This window comes from Apteryx rowi, unplaced genomic scaffold, assembly GCF_003343035.1.
Source record: "Apteryx rowi isolate R43461 unplaced genomic scaffold, aptRow1 scaffold_74, whole genome shotgun sequence".
NCBI classification, from domain to species: Eukaryota; Metazoa; Chordata; class Aves; order Apterygiformes; family Apterygidae; genus Apteryx; species Apteryx rowi.
The window spans coordinates 2,809,753-2,816,751 of NW_020451027.1; the positions used below are offsets into that span (position 1 = coordinate 2,809,753).

Consider the following 6,999-nt stretch of genomic DNA (forward strand, 5'->3'; position numbering starts at 1 on the left):
AGGGATGCGGGGCAGCCGGGCACGCGCGAGCTGCGGGCCGCTGCGGCTCGTAACTCGGCCGCGCTGGATGCGCTCGCACGTGCTGGGCAACAGTTGCGCTCCCAGCGCGTCGCCCCCCTGCCAGCGACCGCTGCTCGCGAGCAGGGCGCGCAAGCGCTTCTTAAGGTTGTTGGGACTGCTAACACGGACACAAGGAGGTATTTTTTCATAGCCTTATGTACCTGTCAGAAAGCTCTATCTCTTTTGGGGGCTAAAATCTTGCAAAATATTTAGCCTGAAGCAAAGTAGTGCCTGAGAAATAGGAGCTTGATTTATCAAAAGCGCAATGTTTTAAGGAACCCAAAAGAAAAGTGTAGGGCAGCCGTACACATCGGGAGCTACTGGCTCCACTTATGCTTTTACAAAAAGTGTATTGTTCAGTAGCAGTGAATAATTCAAAATAATTCTCTTTAGGATTGAGTAACTGCATCAAATTGGTTTAAAACATTTATTTATAAATTCATAAAACATTCTGTAACATTTGCAAGATCCAAAAATGTGTACAAACATTGTGCCTAATCTGGAAGTTTATTTTCTTTCCTAGGACTGTTTTTATTTTTTTGATGCATTCATCAACCTAGATTACAATTCATGTACTTCCACCTGAGGTCACAATACAAAAAATTATTTCCTTATCACTGAGCTCAAGAAAAATAATAAAGGAAATCTGTAGTTAAAACAAAGATGTAATCTTAGTTCACCTGCCATTTCCGTCATCATTTATAAATTAATGTATGGGTTCCCTCATGCTCTCACTAATTTTGGATTTAGGTATTCAGTGACTTTACTCAAGTAAATCTGGAGGTACAACAGTGGAAGAGGAGACTTAGTTCGCTGACACCTCGGCTCCACAGCAGTCCCATGGAAATCCAGCACACGGCTTCACGGCACACACCTCCTTCCTAACGGTCACAGGGACACAGGTCCTCAGCTAAGTTAACCTCTGTACCCTCTATGCCATATTATTTGAATTATTTGAAAAAAGCGATACTCCGGATAGGTATTGCAGCTTAGTTTGGGTGATGCAGAGAAGATTGAGAAGGCATCTGGTATGGGCAGTGCTGAATGACAACTGCTTATTTTGTTCTTACAGATTGAGTTGGTGGATTATGCAGTTTAATGGTTCTGACCATAACAACAAATAATAATTTAAACAAAATCTGTTTTTACTAAAATGTCAAAAAAACAGAGAAGATATGTGGATTTCCCAGCTGAGTGGCCTATTTTATAGGTGGGTGAGTTATATGTTCCTAGTTAAATAAATGCAAAAAAGTATGTTAATTTTTGCAGATATTGGTCCCACTTCAGTAGCAGCTTGACAAATACTCATTTTTTAGAAAAATCAGCAACCAGTTTAACTTATTTATTCAAAACTATCAAAAAGGGATTTGCAGACCTCTATTGGTCCATTTGGCCAAATGTCTGAAGTTGTAGGGATATTTTATTGTCAGAGAATAACTTGTAATTAGGTTCTCGAGATGCAGACCGGGCTTGCATTAGTAGACTGTGCTGACTTTGCTCGCTGCAGACGCACGAGGCCCTGAACATGTCAAGGAAGAATGTCCTTCAGATGCTCTTAACTGCTCGTTTGTAAAAACAGCACATGTAGACAGTGCTTCTGTAATAAGAATTTTAAAATCAGGTTCAAGCAATTGAATTCAAGGTGGGGTGTCAAGAATCTGAAATATTTATTTCAGTGGAAAGATGTTGCTGAAATGTATCGTTCTTACATGGTAATATCTCCCATTAGCTTTGTGTAGGTGTAAGTGATGACACATTGTTTAGGGCATTGAATAGAGGCCTGTACAAAAAGTCCTATTGGCCACTGTATGTCTAGAGATCGTCAGGGCAGTAAACTTTCTGTTTTTGTCTGTTGATTGCTGTGAGATTATGGGGAATTTTCTGGAGATATGTGAGAAACGAAATCTTCTAGGCTTTGAGATGAAAAACGTTGAGTTCTCTTACGTCCATTGCAGAATGCACTAACTTTACGCTACGTTTTTGGGGGGAGTGGGAATGCGTGTCACCTGTTGAGGAGAGTGTCCTCCGCATAGTCTCTTTTCAGGGCAAAATGATGTGGAAATACATCTTCTTGGTTTGCCACTTGATAGCTTTGTACACAACCCAGAAAAGCTGGCATTTGTAACAGTGGTAAGTAGTCCTAGAAAAGGTTTGGTAAATTTTTTGGCTTTGTAGCCCAGGATACCATTATTTTACAGTGCTGATAGTATTGGTTACGCAGTCACTAGGTGTGTAGTGTTATCCCGTGGTTTGTGCTTGTTTATGGGCTTTTCTTACATGCAACTTGTGAGCCATAGTGCTAAACATTTTTACCTACTTTTCTTGTGGTCCAATTGCTTTCCCCTTGTTTGGCAGCCCTTCCAACACAGCAGTCCCTAAATAAGGACATGTTGACATGTTACACGTCATTCAGCCCTCTTCTGTAGACTGTTAGGAGAATTTCAACCATGAGTAATAGGAGCTCTTCCTACAGCTTTGCAATTTACTTAGGAGAGCCTGTGCCTTTCTAGTGGCTGGCACTAATTTCTTTCTGTATTTTTTCCTGTATTCTGTGGAACAGAAATCAGAATTTTTTCAAATCATAGTTACAGACAGAAAGCCATCTGTGACAGACATTTGGAGAATATGCAATGTATCTTATTGAGGATCTTTTAATAGACTCTGCTTTTTGGTCTGGGCTAACCTTTCTTTGAAGAGAATAAAAAATCTTTCTGAAATGTTGTTTAGTGAACCTTCTCACATTCTCAGCTGTCTAAGCTACAGAATAGTCAGCTGTGAGCTTAGCAATGACATGTATTTGTAAAGGCAGAAAGGAAAATAGCCTTTCACTTTCTATGTGCTGATATATTAAAAAGGCACATGATAATGCTAAATGGAGCATATCTACTTTTGTTAAAGAAGCTGTGTTGGTACGTTTACTACTACATGGCATGGTGTCATTGGGACATCTGAGCACAGTCACAGCAAAGTAATTAATGAGCATACAGTTGATCTGTACTTTATTTAGGATTTACTGTCTTTGCTGCTATATGACTGAGTTCTCTGTCAGTGTTCTTCATATCACCACTGCACTCCTGATCAGAGAAAAACTGGCGGTTAGACAATTATGAGAGCCTGATGCTCACTAGTGTTGCTTTACTTTATCAGGATGCAACGTTGTAAGGCAGTTGTAGCGAAAATGAGAGTCGGGTTTTGAATGTCATATCTGGGCTCCTAAGTATATAAACATGAACCTTCTGTACATTGCTTAGCTGAAAGATAGACTATGCAGTGCCTACAGCACATTTTGAGGTCAAGAGAATTGGGAAAAGGGAGCAGTCTGAAATGCACCTCGGTTCCTGGGAAATCTCAGTGGGGCTGAAGAGTTGTCATTGCGTGTCAAGTTATCCTTAGCAGTAACAACCATTGTGCTTTTCACACAGAGCAATCCAGAAAAGGAAACAGCGTAACGGGGGACTGTCATTAAATACATGATTATTCACTACTGCTCCTTTGCTTTATTTTTTCTTGTGTTATGTAAGCTTATTTCCCATGTCATTTAAATTAATGTACATTTATGGTACTTAACCGTTAGTAGGAAAAATATCATTTTAGATCAAAGAGTAGCTAATGAATAAGAAACACTTGTTCAACAGTTGGTGATTGCAGTAATTTGCTCTTATGTATTGCATGTGCAATCACCAACATACAAAATTGTAGTATCAATATCAACTAATTGAAATGCTACGTATGGTAGCACTTAATGTGAAAGGGCTGACTTGCTTGAGCCTGCATCCGCCACTGTGATTCATTTTTTTTCTGTAGCACATATGGAGGGAGTCCACTGCAGTCCTTTTCTGTGTAAGGATTAGTATTAGCATTGCAAGGACTTGACAATTTTGTTTGTGTAAGGAATACAGGAATGCAAAGGGTTCCCCTTGGATAGAGTGTCTCTTTCCTCTGAAAGCTGGATAAAGATTTTTTTTTTTCTAACAGAACAAGTTATGATTATAATCTTTCAAGACTATTTGTTTAAGGATCATAAATGAAAAAATAAAGTAAATATGTGGGAACACTTGTAGATGAAATATAATTATCATATAGTTTTAGTTCCATTACGGAAAAGATAGATACAGTACTCCATAGGTTTCATAGTCTTTCTAGAGCAAAAGAAATTAAGCTAATGTTCAGTCTACTTTGAACTAGAATTGAACTTTTTTATTGTCTTTATCCATGACCTGAAGCAGCAGCCAGCACAAAACAGTTTTCATATAATACACAGGCAATTAAAAAATGCTACAATTGTCCGTATGCTACAGGGGGATTCTGGTAGGACTGATTTTTGGCAAGCTGGAGATACCATTTAGCAGTGCATAAAGTAGACGTACAATCCATATAGTCTAAAATGCATTGGTTGGAGCCACCCTCCTGGTGTTGCCTGGAGATTGTATACCAGTTTAGACAAGGTGCTTGTCCACACTTCCCTGCAGAGGCAGGAGAAAGCAATATCTGATCACACCCATGAACTGAATGTTGTTTTAGCTTTCTTCTGTTATGCCCTATGGACACTGAGAAATACAATTTTAGCAATAGCACAGTTCAAGGGGTGATGGTCCTGGTTGAAATGCCAATTAAAAAAAGGGATTCCTACTATGCTGTCTTTATCCCAAACATAGATAGAAACCACCTCGGATTACTGTATGGCAGCAGTTCCCAATTATCTGGATGAAGGCACTTATTGAGCAAGGTGCTGAGACTTTCCCGTGGGAGCTAATGCAGATTGATAAAGATTTGCCAGTGTGTCCTGCAGGAAAGCGCTGGAAAGAGCGACAGGAGGGCTTTGCTCCAGGTGTTGCTGTATGGGATGGATACGCATCTTTCTCCTGAATGGTGAACATAATATAAAAATACTTTTGGCAGCTGGGAGGAGTAGAAGAGATTGTCAGGGCCAGAGCGGAGGGCATTAATAGGCCTTAACAGCCCTGCCTGGCCCCACCTGGGCCCCCTACCCAGGCCCCATTTCAGCCCAGCTCCAGTGTGGAGCTGCTGATCTCAGCCCCAGCCCATAGGTGACTGCCTGGCCCCAGCCCTGTGGCTGCTCCACTCCCTCATGGGGTGGTGGGGCAGGTCCTGGCTGCCAGGCCAGGCCCTGCTCTGCTGCCACCAGCAGCCCCTGTGACTCCTTGACAAATATTGCTGGAAAGTGGCTCTAGGTATGTTCTTGAGCTTGAAAGCAAGATATCTTTTTTTTGTGCATCTATAAGGTCATTTTTGGTAGGAAAACAGTGGAGCTTATCCTTAAGGAACCACACTGAGATTTCTTCTTGTAAGGTTGTTAGAGATTAGTACCTCCCTTATCTCTGAGGGAATTTGTGTTATTTGAAGGAGTAGAGTATGTGTATTTGTGGTTTATTCAGAAGGGAATAACTTGGGAGTAAAATACTGTGTAATTGTATTTCATTCTTTTAAATAACCAGTTGAGCTGAGAGCTGATTGGACCAGAAACAGGTAAAATAGCCACCTAGAACTTCCTCCAGGCTGCTTGGTAATTTATGCAAAATAAGCTGCTAAACCTGGGCAAAAGTCATCACGGTCAGCACTTTTAGTAATCTTGCTTTAAAAAAAAAAAAAAAAAAAAGCTAAACTTCTCCCTTTTCTTAGCTGTCGCCTCCAGCAGTCGGTTTAGGTGTAATGTAGTAGTGTAGATTTTTGCACCTGCTCATCACTATAGGCAACTCTTCCTGCTTTGAAAGTGCATGAGTACCCAAGCTGCTTCTGGGAGCTGAGCTCACCTGGAATGGGGTTTCGAGCCTTTCCAAGATTGCTTTCCCTGTAGTGCAACTCGGTTGCCCGTGTTCAAGCCCTCTGTCTCTACAGGTGCTAGGAAGGAAAAAAAATTAGAGTGGATGATGTCTGAAACAGGCCAGCTCTTACGTACGAGCTGCTACTGGCTGCAGATTGCACAGATCTGTGCGAGGGGATTTAAGGGGGGGTTTGCACCTCACGCCAAGCAGGTAGGATAAATAGTTCCTGTCCTGATACAGGAATACAGCTGCCCAGCCCCCATTTAGGGCTGCATCTACTCTAGAATAGTCCTTCCTCTAATATTTCTGTGCTTTAATATCATGCATAATTGAGAATGTTTGCGTTTAGATCACTATCTGATAGTTGATGACAACATAATGTTGATGAAATGATTGTGATTTTTATGTATCCCTCTTTATTAAGGGGAAATGCTTAGAAATTATGAAAATGCAGCCTTAGTCATAGTTCTCTTTTCTCAGCCCTATGCCAAAAGGCAGTCAAATGCCCTTATGTATCCTGTATGCTGTTGAGCAGTGTTTCCTTTTAGTGTTTTTTTGTTATGACTTAGCAGCACACTGTAAACAATCAGCCTCAGGTGATCTAAATTGATTAGTACAAACATTAACAAACTCATTAAGATTTTTATTGCCTGCACCTGGGAATAGTGTGAGACACTAAAGGAAGATACAGCTTTTATTGACTTTTATTTATTTATTTATTTTCAGATCTACTCATAAACCAGAAAGGAAAACTTTGGAGGTTTATTTTACTCTTCAGGGATCTAGAGCTGCTGTTGGTGTGAAGAGCCTTTTTTGTGGTCTGTGGATTCCTTTTACTGTTTTTGTGGTGGTGCTCTTAATGTTTTTTCCATTTGCTGCTGCATGTAACTTGTGAGGTCTAGGATCTAAAACTTGTCTCTTCCCTGAATTCTGGCTTGACCATTTAAAAAAAAAAAAAAAAAAAAAGCTCTTAGTGTGGATGTTTTGGTGTCTTTCCTTTCTAACCTGCTCAGTCTACATCCTGGATCCTTGTCTCTAGAGAGCTTTTCTCCCTTTCCTCCTTGCCAGCAGGATGATAAGCCACCTGCCTGCCTGGATCAGTGAAATGCACTCAGCTCTAGCTCAGGGGGATCAGCATGTGCTAGTAGTGTATAGA

General features: G+C 40.7%; 1 long non-coding RNA gene across 1 annotated transcript; it reads left to right on the forward strand.

Moving 5' to 3' along the window:
• The first annotated feature begins 848 nt into the window (after positions 1-848).
• LOC112976503 lies at positions 849-6,648 on the forward strand. The gene is made up of 3 exons (XR_003257043.1): positions 849-962; positions 1,133-1,270; positions 6,570-6,648. It is a non-coding gene; the product is annotated as an uncharacterized LOC112976503 (long non-coding RNA).
• The last annotated feature ends 351 nt before the right edge of the window (positions 6,649-6,999 follow it).